The following is a 14,059-nucleotide window of genomic DNA, read 5'->3' as shown; positions in this document are numbered from 1 at the left end:
GGGGAAGTCAGACAAAATGAATCAACTAACAAAGCTTGACAAGTGGTGGTAAGAAGTACGAGAGCAGAATGAGGAGTGGGAGGTACCCGATGATGATGAGACTGACGTTGACGTGTAAAAACCAAACATGCTGAGAGAAAAAATGAAGTGAACATCTTGAGTGTCCTGTAACGTGATTTTAAAAACGAAGGTTATTCTTCAGACTACCGCTGATATGTTTTGTATAACAGAAATAAAACACATTTGTGCTCATTGGTACTTTGACACTATCATGGAAGGGACGCTGCAGATGTATTATGATCCAGCACATCCCGAAGGATTGGGCAGTGTGGCCGAACTGCCGTTAGCGAAGGAACCGGGGCGACGCCGTCAATGTCCGCGGTGAATTCATTTTTATTGGAGCAGGACGCGTATCCGCTGCACGCTGAGGCAGCCGTACATTGTCCGAGGAACAGGGTGTTGGTCAGCGGTATCGACAGGCAGTTTCAGATGGATCCTGTTGATATGGGAGAATATGCAGAGTATCGATGTATTTTCCAAATACGTGTGAGTTAGATGTCTTTCTAACAAATCGGGCTCCACTGTCGCCAGAGCCTCTAAAGACATTCTGAGTGAGGGCCGTATACCAGTGAAACTGCAAACTGACCAAGGGACAGAGTCTTATAATAAGCCGTTTAGGAGACTGTTGGATCCACATAAAATGACACATTTTTCAACCTCAAACGAGACCAAAGCAAGTGTGGTGGACATACAAGACACGAATGTGGAGATATTTAACATCTGTTCACTCAGATATGTGGACGTGGTTCAAGATCTTGTAGACGTGTAGAACAACTCTCATCACAGATCTATAGAAATGGCTCCATCGGCTGTAAACAAAGACAATAAAAAGGTTGTTAGCTTCAAATTAAAGGGGGACACCGTGAGAATATCAAAACTCTGAGGTGTTTAGGAAGGGTTATAAACTAACATTCCCCGATGAGCATTTTATAATACCAGTGTATGGCCAGAGATGCACCAGTTTATAAGCTCACACACTGTGCGGGTGAGTCTGTGAAAGGGGCGTTTTACGAGAGGGAGCTGCAAAAGGTAATTATAGGTAAAAACAAAGTCTTTAAAATAAAAAAAAAACCTGGACAGAAGTTAAGAAGCAGGTGATGGTAAAATGGAGAGGCTGGCCGGATAAGTTTAATACGTGTGTCTTAGAAAAAGACATTGTGGACGTGTGATTAAAAAGACAAACGCACACACCGTAAGAGGTCACTCTTTATGTCACGCTACCAAGTAACGCCTCATTCCAGGTATATCCTAAGAATGAGATATGGAATTATAGGTGGGGTGGGGGTTTGTGACTCTATACAGGCAATAACTAAAGCGATTCATTTACCACTTAGTAGTTACCCTCCTCTGGCGGGTGTATCGATGCATTATAGCCGTGTTATAAATCCCATCTACTTCCTGCGAGTGGCGTCGGAGTCAACTATGACCTTTGAAGGACATCTGGCGGCAATACTGGGCTTTAAACATAGGGAACCTTTTCCATTACCCTCAAATACCAAATCCCTTTTTGCCCCATTCCCAGCAGACATTCATGCAGCTTGTTACACTTTATACGTATTCTCTCTGATGACTGTGGCAGCTGCACACTAGAAAGACAGACGGCTGGCAGTAACACGGAATGACTTTGGCCACCGATACTCCCTGTTCTGTTTTAATCTGGAGCCTGGCGACGGCCACTCGGGGAACGGGTCACTAATTAAGACAGGAAATGTTCCATTGGAGGTCCGTTTGAGAACAGCTCTGCCCCGGACTATAAATCTCATTTGTTATTCTGTTTTTGACTCATGGAGATATTAAACCAGCGACCAGTGTTGATAGATAACTTCTAAAAAACCCAACGAACACCGTAGAGTTGACAAGCGTTGGTAATGGCACAGATTTTATGGGAGTTCTAGCTTGTGATCCACTTCCTAAACGTGCATTGCACAAGTATCCGGCTATGATGATTGTAAACACGCACCAGGTTGGCTCTTTATATCACAAAGCACAAGCACGGTTTTTCTTTGATAGTTTTGGAAACCCTCCAAATTATGAAGCATTCCCGCATGAAATTGTTAATTTTCTCAATTATAACTGCACAGACGTGTCTTATTCTAGAATAATCTTGCTACGGAATCTTGTACGGACATAATTTAGTTAATAACGATGCAATGGTCTGTCATTTTGTTCACAAAATACACCCCTCTGTGTGCTGTGGGGATACTTTTTCATGTGTACAATGTGCGATCTAATGTCGAAATATAATTTTATTCATTTTATCAGTCTTGTTGCCGATATAATACAATACATAAAACAAAAAAATGTGGATTTAGTATATTCAAAAGTGACATAAAACAAAATAATAGGCATTCACTACATTTGTTATAAAAAAACAACACAATTACATGTCAAAGAATAATCAGGAATCAGGAATCAGGAAACATTTATTGGCCAAAATATGTCAAACATACAAGGAATTTGTCTTGGCGGTTAGTGCGCGACAGTAGACAGACAAGACAACAGTGCACAGGTAATAAAATAAAGTGGAATGAAATGCTAATGCAATGGGTTAGTAGAATAAGGCTAAGGCTATGGGTTAGTAAAAAAAACAAGGGAATAAAGTTAAACAAATTTTAAATATTAAAAAGTTAAAAAGAAAAGTATTAAGCATAAAGTGCACTAACAAACAAGTAACAGACAAGAGACAAAGTGACAAGTGACAAAGTGATGAATTGCAGTTAAAGTGGCATGTGCAGTGTGAGGGGGAGTGACCGGTGGAGTGTTATAGTCAGGCAGTGGGGGACCGGCTCTGTTGATGAGCCCGACTGCCGACGGGAAGAAACTGTTGGTGTGGCGGGAGGTCGTAGTCCTGATGGACCTCAGCCTCCTGCCAGATGGAAGGGGCACAAACAGTTTATGTCCGGGTGGGAGGGGTCGGCCGCGATCTTTTTAGCTCGCTTCAGAGACCTGGAAGCGAACAAGTCCTCCAGGGACGGCAGATTGCAGCCGATCACCCTCTCTGCAGAGCGGAGGACACGCTGCAGCCTGCCCTTGTCCTTGGCTGTGGCTGCAGCGTACCAGACGGTGATGGAGGAGCAGAGGATGGACTCCATGATGGCCGTGTAGAAGTGGACCATCATCGTCTTTGGCAGGTTGAGTTTCTTCAGCTGCCTCAGGAAGAACAACCTCTGCTGAGCTTCTTGGTGATGGAGCTGATGTTCAGCTCCCACTTGAGGTCCTGGGTGATGATGGAGCCCAGGAAATGGAAGGAATCCACAATAGTGACGGGGGAGTCACACAGGGTGATGGGGGAGGTTGGGGCTCTGTTCCGCCGGAAATCCACAACCATCTCCACTGTCTTTAGAGCGTTGAGCTCCAGGTTGTTCTGGCTGCACCACGACACCAGATGGTCAGACTCCCACCTGTAGGCGGACTCGTCCCCACCAGAGATCAGTCCAATGAGGGTGGTGTCATCCGCAAACTTCAGGAGCTTGACGGACTGGTGGCTGGAGGTGCAGCTGTTGGTGTACAGGGAGAAGAGCAGAGGGGAAAGAACGCAGCCTTGGGGGGAACCGGTGCTGATGGTCCGAGAGGCTGAGACATGTTTCCCCAGCTTCACGTGCTGCTTCCTGTCAGACAGGAAGTCTGTGATCCACTTGCAGGTGGAGTCGGGCACGTGCAGCTGGGAGAGTTTGTCCTGCAGCAGAGACGGGATGATAGTGTTAAAAGCAGAGCTGAAGTCCACAAACAGGATCCTGGCGTAGGTTCCTGGGGAGTCCAGATGCTGGGGGATGTAGTGGAGGGCCATGTTGACAGCATCGTCCACAGACCTGTTGGCTCTGTAGGCGAACTGCAGGGGGTCCAGGAGGGGGTCGGTGAGGGACTTCAGGTGGGACAGGACTAGCCGTTCAAAAGACTTCATGACTACAGAGGTCAGGGCGACGGGCCTGTAGTCATTGAGTCCTGTGATCCTGGGCTTCTTGGGGACAGGGATGATGGTGGAGGCCTTGAAGCAGGCTGGTACGTGGCATGTCTCCAGGGAGGTGTTGAAGATGTCAGTGAACACCGGAGACAGCTGGTCAGCACAATGCTTCAGGGAGTGAGGGGAAACGGAGTCCGGACCGGCTGCCTTACGGGGATTTAGTCTTCTAAAGAGCCGGTTAACGTCTCTCTCCAGAATAGAGAGGGTCGATGCTGGTGGGGGAGGGGAAGGTGATAATGATGAAGAGGCGTGAGCACCTGATGGGCTGGGGGAGGGAGGGGAGGGGGACTGCAGCAGGTTGGTGGAGCTGTGGGGGATGGGAACAGGACATTGTCTTTCAAATCTGCAGTAGAACTCATTGAGCTCGTCTGCCAGGCGGAGGTCATTCATGGAGTGGGGGGTTTTTGGCCTGTAGTTGGTGAGGTGTTTGAGGCCTCTCCAGACCGAAGCAGAGTCACTTGCTGAGAACTGTTGTTGGAGTTTCTCAGAGTACAGTCGTTTAGCGTCTCTCACCGCCTTGCTAAACTTGTATTTTGCCTCTGTGTACATGAAATCTTAAAGGTTTAACCATGAATAATCCATCAGCCAATGAGATTTAGCCTTTTTGGCCTTTGGGGTCTTAAAGGTTCTGCTATCTAGAGATGGACTGAATGAGGCCTGAAGGGGTGTTTTTATACAAAACCTCCACCCGATGGGTGTAGAAGGGTCTAAAACGTTATACAGTGACACTTTTCACCAGGTCATACAAACGTGTGCCTTTGATCGTTTGATCACTGATGATAATCTCGCCCTCGTCTGTCCATTATGTGCATTCACCATGTTTCCTACTTTCTTTAGGCATGTGTCGGATGACATTACTCCAAATCACATCTCTTCTGAGTCCTTCATCAACATCTGTTGAGGCACAGCTGCTTTCATGGGGTGGTAGTGATGGAGACAATACGCCCGTCTCCCGCTCGCCCTGTCGCACCACAGACAAGTATCTCTGTAAAATACCACCATGTGTTTGGGCCTTTTCATACATGTCGGCGTCAGGTTGCTTCAATACATCGGTTCATTTTGCACGGCCGGTCTTATAGAGCTGCGCTGCTCATGTTGCTGCTGCTTCATCCATTCAATCTGCTGCAGGGGACCAGAGACATTATTTGAGCGTGCTCCATTTGACTTCCCCCGGTTGACCAGGTTAATTATAAAAGTAACGGTAATAAAAATCCCCCCGTCTGATTGAGCCTCTTTTCCTTCTTGTTGAGTCTGATCTTTTTATCGGCTACCAGTCTGATGAGATTCTTCTTCTTCTTTAAAAGCACAAACTGTTTGTCGGTCAACGGGATCTGACCTCTTAACACGTTGATCTCACACAGTGCATTAATCCAATCTCTGTTTGCATCAGCCACAATGACTCTCCTCACACGGGGAGAGGATTCATACATGGATTCTACCAGAGTCACATTCCTCCACATGCGTGACCACATTCTGTGTCTGAGCGACAAAATGAGATAGTTAGTGTTTAAACTAATAGTGCGGCTAACTTTACCCTGAATAAATACATTCTGCACTAAATACATACAGCTGAGATTTCTATGATGTACGTATTTGATAGAAACATTGATAACTTCTATATCATTACTGCTGGCATTCATTAAATGGTCTCTGATGAGTAGGTTGTCTTTGTCCTGTGGTAGTAAAACATCATCACAGAGACTCTGGTAAGCCCTCGACAACGTATATAAAGGCTGCCAACATGAATAAATGTGCACCATGTTATCAAAACGCTGGGAAATATTCTTGATAAAGAGTCTTTGCTGGATTCGATGGTCCTCACTACCAAACTAAAGGGATGTTGTAGCCGCGCATCAAACCCTTGATCCCCATTAGTAGCCAGAGGGCAGCGTGGTGTAATCGGGCAACACCCGCCGCTTATTGTTCACCACTTGGACTTTCCTTTTTAAGACGGAACCTCTTCTTGTCCCGTTTGATGGTTTCAGACAGTCAACGTATGTGTGCTGTGATTGGCTACAGCAGATGGAACGAGACCAATCAGCGCGTGGGGCGGGACAACAGCCGCGTCACGGCCATTTAACGCGACGCCTTTGCATGTGACGCTGGTTTTACCTTGTAGCGTGTCGTGTGCGTAACATACAAACTGTGTGACGGCGTCTTCTTCGGCCCGGACACACACATCACATGTTTAGTTGGTCAGTCACCAAGATGTGGCCCGAGGGGGGGAACCCGATCGCCGGCCCCTGATGTAAAGACAACGCTGTCTGTGTCGCAGTACAACAGCCTCTCCTGCAGCTTATCTAGCAAGTCGTAAAGCATCAACCTGGCGTGGGCCGTTGTCATGGCTCCTGTGAAGACATTTACGTCTCTTACACCAGAGTTGCTGCTGTCTGCATGACGCCGCTGCACCAAAGCCGCCTCATCTGGGATCAAACAGAATTGTCTCACATCAAACTGGTCGTGAACATGAACTGTGATCAGCTCACATGTTACTCCTCATGCTAAACCGGCCCCACAGAGAGTTTGTTACAGCTCCTCATGGCTTTGTGGACACACATTTAGTCTGGGTTTAGCTGAATGTCCTCCTTTTATTTCTCCCCATCAGCCTGTGTTTTGACGTGGCCCCGATAGCCTGATGCCTCCTGCTTGCATTTCATGAACGTCTTCACATGTCCACTAAACAATGTGCTTGTTTTGTTGGGAGAATGCCAGACTTCATGGGTGGACACAATCCGCTGACCCTTTTCCACAGACGTCTGTAGCTCCAGGGACCCGAACCCCAGACAGCTGCCTCTCTCTCTCACTGTGAACACACTCACAAGGTTGGTTCAAAGTGTCAGCACACAACCCGCACAGCGGGAACATGAGCTTTCCATGACATCTGTACGGCAAGACGGGGAGAAACAGCCCTCGGGGGGGGGCACTGTGCACTTTATGAAGCCGTAGTAATTATCCATGGACTCAGAATCCCTGACGATAATCTGGAGGTGGCCAACGGGATGCTGTTTGTTTCTCTGTACAGTTGGATGCAGACTTGTAAAGTCCTAGTATCTGATTTTTTCATCATCGCAGACCTTGTGGTACAACTTCATAGCATCTGTACGCCGGCCAAAGAGCCTTTGTAGGATCCAGACGTTTGTGCTGTTTGTACGTGGCCATAAAGGCCTGTACAGAAGCGCTGGATGGTTCTGATGAGGCCCACTCACACTCCCACATCAGCACAACGTTCAAACCCTGTTGTTTCTGCAGGGCATCTGTTCTCTCCATAAGCGCCTTGTGTTGTTACCATACGGGACTTTGGTGACGGGGTTCATGTCGCTCTGTACGCAACATTTGACACATCCGGGAAAAAAACAACCGGCCGATTCATAACAAGCGAATTCTAACCGTCCACATAGAACGGAGCAGACTGGTGCTCCCCGTGGTTGAGTGCATGTCTGACGTCAATATTCTCCGTGTGGGACACGTATTCAGGCCACTGCATGGAAACATCAGAATACGTCTTCTTGTGTCTTGTGGAGCCCCTCGTGTGTCAGAGCCACCGTGTCCCGCGGGAGGAACAAGGTTCTGAACACACCCAAACAGCTGGATGGCAAAGTGGTGAGAGGAACAGGGTGGAGCTGCGTGCGTTCTAGGAATGTTCCACCATGAATGGAGCACGCGCTCCACAACGCCTCTACATCATTGACACAGCAGGCTGAGCTCTGCCTGGAAATCACATTTCTCTCCACAAACTGTGCTGCACCACCTCATGGATGAAGTTTGTTCAGTGTCACACGTCTCGTACCCGTAGTAAGACGGGTCGGGGTCTCTGCCAACGTAGTATTCATTCGCCCTCGTGTTGAACTTGTGTGGAAAATAACCTTTTTCCAGATCCTCAAACCCCAACGCCGCGGGTGTTTGTGCCAAACGCATGCGTAGAAAACTAAGTGAGTCTTCTGATGTCTGCTGGTCTGCGTTGTCATACATCAGCGTGACGCCCACTCATGACCACCGTGGGCCGGATCTTCTGTTTTACAAGATACTCCAGGATGATAGAGTTGTCAAACCAGATGCATTGTGGGCTGTGGATGTATAAGCTGTGTGTTCTGGTCTTGTGTCGTTCCTCACTAGGTGCTTACCGTTATGAACGCGTGTCTCACAGTCATACAACATGTGTGCTGTTTGAGGCTCTTTCTTTTCACTGGGTTGAATGAAGCATTCATGCTCGTCCTCACCCTCCATTTGTGGCTCCACAGTGGAAACATGCTTGCATGTGTGCGCTTTTTACCGCCTCTGTGTGTTTCTCCACACGCCTCACAGTATTTCGTCACACGGTACGACGGCGTGTACTGCTTCTGGACGCTTGTGCTGATCAAAACCATATTTAGATTCACATCTGCGTTCACACACAGTAAAATCGCCAGTGTCAATACAACACTTAAAGAGTCAATTTTAACACTACCTCAGTGAACATATGGTCCCCATCTACAGAGTGTTAAATGTACACTGAACACAGAGTTAAATTTCCAGAGTCAATTTTACTCTGGTAAGAGTTAAAATTTTACACTAGGTGCAGTGTAGTGTAATAATATTAACTCTGAGTGTCAATCAAGTTTTACACTATGTAAGAAGTAACACCCATAGTGTTATTCACATGTAACACTAAAGAGTTATAAAAGAAATAACCTTTCCAGTGTTAAACCTACTTTACACTATGTTGATTATGAAATCACTCCAAAGAGTGTTGATTTTTAACCAACTCCTACCAGTGTTGCATATCTATGCAGGGGGAAAAACACACAGACAATTGTATCCATACTGTAATACATATTTATTCCAAGTAAACATGAAATATTGGCATCAAAAGTAAACCTAAAACATGTAAAGCTCACATCTTATCACAGTGGCAAAGATCTTGGTTGGTGCTGGATGACAGGACTGTTTTGATCAACATGATGGTATCTGCAAAGACAGCAAACTGAAATCAACAATATGATCTACAACACCATACAAGCTGACAACCTGAAAATACCCTATTTCAGCTTTAAAAATAACAAACACAACTACATTTTCGGTCAAGTACATCAACTTATTACTTACCACCAGAGCACCACAGTACATTAAAGAACAACCTGAAAGAAAAAAGGAAAATATACATAATAAGTAACTACGTAGACCCCTCCGCCGTAGCCTGACGTGCACCTCCGAAAAGATCTAACTGCGAGTCGAGTTGACGTGGATCGCAAGTGCTGTGATTGGTCCGCTCAGAACGTAATTTGCGGCAGTTGCTGACATTTGAAAGTATCGAAAGTGCACTTGCTCGTCCAGGTCCCTCAGTGGGTGAACCAGTGTTGTAAATTCACGCTTCTCCGTAGCCTGCGCTTCAATATGAGCTTCGGCTCACCAAGGATTCGGCACCCGCAGAAACACACAGCCACACCCGCCGCCGCCGTAACGTGGAAGCATAAATTAAGCAGCAGCTACGGCCATAGACATAAAGAATAGACATCGACCGCTGCTGCCTAGTGGTGCTGACGAGCCGCGGGGCCGCCAGCTTGGACCGGTCACCCGCTCCACTCAGTGCCAGCTGGCGCAACGAAGTGTCAGCGCGTCACTCGCTGAATACAAAAGCGGATGTTCACGGGATTTTGTAGGCATGACACCGAAAACATGATTCGGCGTATTTTAATATTCATAGTAGGCGTAACAGTAATAATATTCTGGTATATAATATAATAAAAAATATTTGTTTGCGCCTCAGCAGCCAGTGCAGCGTCTACTCTTTATATATCTATGGCTACAGCAGCAGCTAACGTGAACCGAGCCTCTCGGAGCCGCGGCTCCGTTCACGTTAACTGGGTCGACTCGGTGCATTCCGCCGTCTGCCGGTGAACTAGCGGGTCCTATGAGCACGTCCGCATGTCCGCGACATGTCCCGCTATGCTCGACCAAATTGTGACGTGACGCTAAAGCGATTTGCTCCGGCTCAAATAGAAATAATAAATATGACTGCTTCAACGAATTTTTGTCGTCATTTTACTGAAATAAATGTGCAAGCATGACACATAACACACCAGGACAGCTCGTCCTCGCTGACATTAACGTTACCTCGTGTCGTTTTTGTTCAGTTTGGTGTTGCGGTCAGACATGTGGCTGCTACATTTAAGCTAACCGCCGACCCGATATCACGTTAGCCATTTGAAATTCGGTATTTGAAGACACGAACCCAACATTGACTAGTGTGGTGAATGAATACGTTCCTTTATTCTTATACAGATTCTACTAGAATGAAGAAAAACAACGGGAATAGTTTATAGTAGAAAGACTTACCACAGTATTTCGATGCGAGGAAGATGGCGATGCCAGAATCCACATTCTCAGTTTGACCGGGAAAGTTGGTGGGCGGGGCTCTCCAGAGTATTCTTTGTGATACTCTGGAAGGCATCTTGCTCTAATCAGTGTTGAATCAGGGCCTGAGAGAGTCAATAACACTGACAGAGTAAAACCTCTGTTAACTCTAATAGATTATTTTCACCAACACTGGAAGTTTTCTGGTTCAATTTTACTCTGTCCATTGTTGGAAGAACTCCGGAAGAATTAAAATAGTTTGACACTGCCTTTTTGACACTGGCAAATATACTGTGAACGGTGGCAGGTGGAGGCAATCGGCCTCAGCTGAGCTGAATGTGTTTTGATGGTGTTGGTCTGGTTTTAAAATGCAGTAAGGGCGATCAGGAGGAGAGAGCCGCAGAGCGAGCGAGACGCCGGGAGCTCTCGCTGCGTTGACAACTGAAGCAACGAAATAAAAGGATCGTCCACCAAACCTGCTGTGTCCTGCCTGTACCCCAAAGAACATACACCGTGACATCTGCATTTCTGCAGACGTGGTCTCAGGGAACTGCAGCAATGCGACATTAAACACAGGTTCATTCATCTAAGCCGGAGACCGATGAGGACAGATCAACAAAGAGGATATAAACAAGTAAATACATTCTCTTCTTGTGAGGCGAGAGCCTAATCAGGCCGGAAAGAATATACAATAAACCCTGACGATTCTACATGCGATATTGTCGAGGTAACACAGCAAAGTGCTCTCTCTTTGCGGCCTGAGGGGGGCGGTGGTCTGTGGCCGATGCCTCACCTGGCGTGCAACGTGACCCGGAGCCGGAGATGCTGCCGCGCTGGAAGCAGGCGGCCGCCCTGCAGCCGTTCTTCAGAGGTCACTCTGCAAAGGGGACGAAGCTGTTTGGGGAGAAAGTCACCGCCGCCATCCGCACTGCGATCCAACAGAGCTTCTCTGACTGTTTCAGTCAAATGAGTCACAGCCATTTGGATCCACCAGGAACGACTGCTTTCCCTTAATGAATATCATCTCCTAGGTCTTTTTTCAATTAGCGTGAAAAAACAATAAACAGGACGAATGGTCAAAATGTGTCTTAGTGGACAAAGAGGAGGTGGCCTTGTTAAATATCAGCGTCGACGTGCACAGTCCTCTTTGTTCAGTGTGTAATGATCCGAGTGTTGCCTCTTGTGCCCTCAGGTCCTGTTTGCTGCCTTACTGGTTTACTCTGTTCCACCTGGCTCACACCTCCGTCTGCCTCCCTCTGCTGCCCAGTGGAAGTACTGCAGGCTGTTTGTCCACTTTACCGTCTGCTTTCTGACACTAGAGGTCCATGTTTGTCATGTTTTAAGTTGGTCATTAAAACATCAGTAGATCCACTTTTTAAGAAGAGCTTATGGAAATGCTTGTTTTATTCAAACGCGCACAGACCTCTCTGGGTGGAGTTCCCAGGAGAACAGAGCACCTTCGCTGTGGACCACCAGTATATGATTGGTGATAAATACCTTTTTTTACTGGGTGAAGTTCTCACTTTTATGATCTTAACTGTCTTTGATTGTATGTAGGTGGAGCACTGCTGGCCAGTCCTGTAACCAAGCCGCGTGTTCAAGCTGTGCGAGTCCTTCTTCCTGGATCTGGTGAGGTAAATCAAGCAGCAGGTAACAAACGTCTTCTAGTGACTCACAAGTCACCTCATGGCGCCTGTTACATGAAGGGCTGTTTGTGTTTTAGGTTTGGTACGACGTCCTCACTGCAAAGGCGCATAAAGGAGGCCGGACTCTGGGTCTGCCCGTCACCCTGGACACAGTTAGTGTTAAAGTCTCAATTCACACAGCGAGGGTTACTTCCTATGTCATATTCTATATGAAACGTGTGTTTTCCTCTCAGGTTTCTGTGTTCCAGCGTGGCGGCTCGGTGGTCTGCAGGTCAACAGGAAGTGGTTCCTGCACAGCCGAACAGCAGCAGCTCCCCCTCTCTATCACGGTGGCCCTGAACTCTGAGGTGAGCATCAAAGGGTTTCAGGTAGGCAAATTAAATACAGGTTACTTTCTGACCAATAGTGATACAGAACAATGTCTTCAATGTCTTGTATTAAAGTCTTTGTTAATGGCTGAAATTTTAGAGACGTTGTTGAACGTGCTGCTTATGAGATGTGTATATATACATATTTTACTGTGCGCCGTGTTTGTACCCCGTCTCCATGGTGACGGAATGCTCGCCCCACATGAGTGCGTATTATTCCAACATTCATTTGCATACGGAATCAGAATATTTGCAAACGGAATCAGATGTTTCTGTTCATTGTCTTACTGAGTTCAGAGGGAGCAGTTCAGATATTTTCTCCAGAGAATTTATCAGCGACATCTGTCCGTTACAGAGTTAAGTAGCCTTTTGAAAGATTCAACACCCTTTTTCACAGACCACATTCAGTCAGTCATTTACCATCAAAACAAAAACCCTTTTCAAGGATTTGAGCCTTTTTACAGGCTTTCCACCGGTCTTTTTAAAGACTACACTGAGTCGTTTACCGTCTATCAAACGCCTTTTTACAGGCTTTCCACAAGTCTTTTTATTGATATTCACCATGTACCACGGAAACAACCGGAGACCCGGAGCTGGCGCTTCACTTCTCTGGACTCCTCCGACAGGATACAACGTGAATATGGCACTTTCTCGTGCCCCCAATGAAGTGCACTACCTGAAAAGGCCAGTGAGCGAGCTGCACGCCTTCATTGACACTGAGGCCAATATGTGCCGCCGGTTACAAGATCAAGAGCCGGCCTACGATCGCATGGTTTGTGAGCACACAACAATGCTTTCAGACCACAAGATTCACACCACTAGCTGTGTCCTGAGAAGGGAGGGCGGTCGACTCGATCTCATAGACGGTTCACATCTTGTTTGGTATTCATATCCGCGTTTCTTCTTTTTTGGTCTATTAATTATAATTTGCACCTGCCACTGAGGATGGCCTTCACATGTGTGTATAAAAACTCTTACTGCTCGGAACAAATTCCATCCAGGATTTTAAAAAGGGTCTCCGAGAGACTTTCGACCAAGTCTCAACGGAGTGAGAAAGGGAAAGAGAGCTGAGTGGGCTGAAACAAGGACGACCATCTGTTTGTTTACGCCATTCGCTTCCAGTGTGTACTACTTGTTGTACCATTACAGGTTGACCGTCTAACAAGTTTCCCTATTTCATGTACTGCTGCTATCAATGTTCCTTTGATCTGACGTTTGCTTCCATCATCCAGATACTGTATCAAGTGTATCGTGCACTTTACACTCAATAGCAGCACTCAACAATTTACAGCCCATCTCTGAGTTTAGGAGGAGACTAAAAAACTACAAACATTAATACAAAAAACTGACACTAGGTACTATTCTCATCACCTTCATTCCTCATTTAAATCTTTCACAACCGTGTCTCATTGTTACTGACAGTTTCCCTCTATTAGTAAATCAATGTTTCGTACTGTTTTTGTCAACTGCCTCTGCGCGGTGGGGGCTGCTGGAGACCCATTGAACGGTCTCTACCTGCTGGATATTTGTCCTCTGGGGGGGACGGGGTATTGGGGCTGTTTGTCTCTCACCTGCAGTCGTCTCCTGTCTCGCTGTCTTTGGTTTGTTTCTGCTGCTGCAGATATCTGTGTCATGATCTGACTGGCTTTGGAGGTGTTGTTTCAGGCTGGGAGAGCAGGTTTCCGTGGTTACCT

At 46.7% G+C, this 14,059-nt stretch overlaps 2 long non-coding RNA genes across 2 annotated transcripts; both read right to left on the bottom strand.

The window, feature by feature from the left end:
* Positions 1 to 173: 173 nt before the first annotated feature.
* LOC144390390 (uncharacterized) lies at positions 174 to 1,071 on the bottom strand. Its single transcript, XR_013454428.1, has 2 exons — positions 753 to 1,071; positions 174 to 496 (listed from the first exon to the last, which is right to left on the bottom strand). It is a non-coding gene; the product is annotated as an uncharacterized LOC144390390 (long non-coding RNA).
* Positions 1,072 to 8,815: 7,744 nt separating this feature from the next.
* LOC144390362 (uncharacterized) lies at positions 8,816 to 10,937 on the bottom strand. Its single transcript, XR_013454395.1, has 3 exons — positions 10,334 to 10,937; positions 9,104 to 9,135; positions 8,816 to 8,965 (listed from the first exon to the last, which is right to left on the bottom strand). It is a non-coding gene; the product is annotated as an uncharacterized LOC144390362 (long non-coding RNA).
* Positions 10,938 to 14,059: the final 3,122 nt, after the last annotated feature.

Source organism: Gasterosteus aculeatus, chromosome 21, assembly GCF_964276395.1.
Source record: "Gasterosteus aculeatus chromosome 21, fGasAcu3.hap1.1, whole genome shotgun sequence".
NCBI lineage: Eukaryota > Metazoa > Chordata > Actinopteri > Perciformes > Gasterosteidae > Gasterosteus > Gasterosteus aculeatus.
The sequence above is the reverse complement of the archived record's forward strand: the minus strand, read 5'-3'. Positions and strand labels throughout refer to the sequence as shown.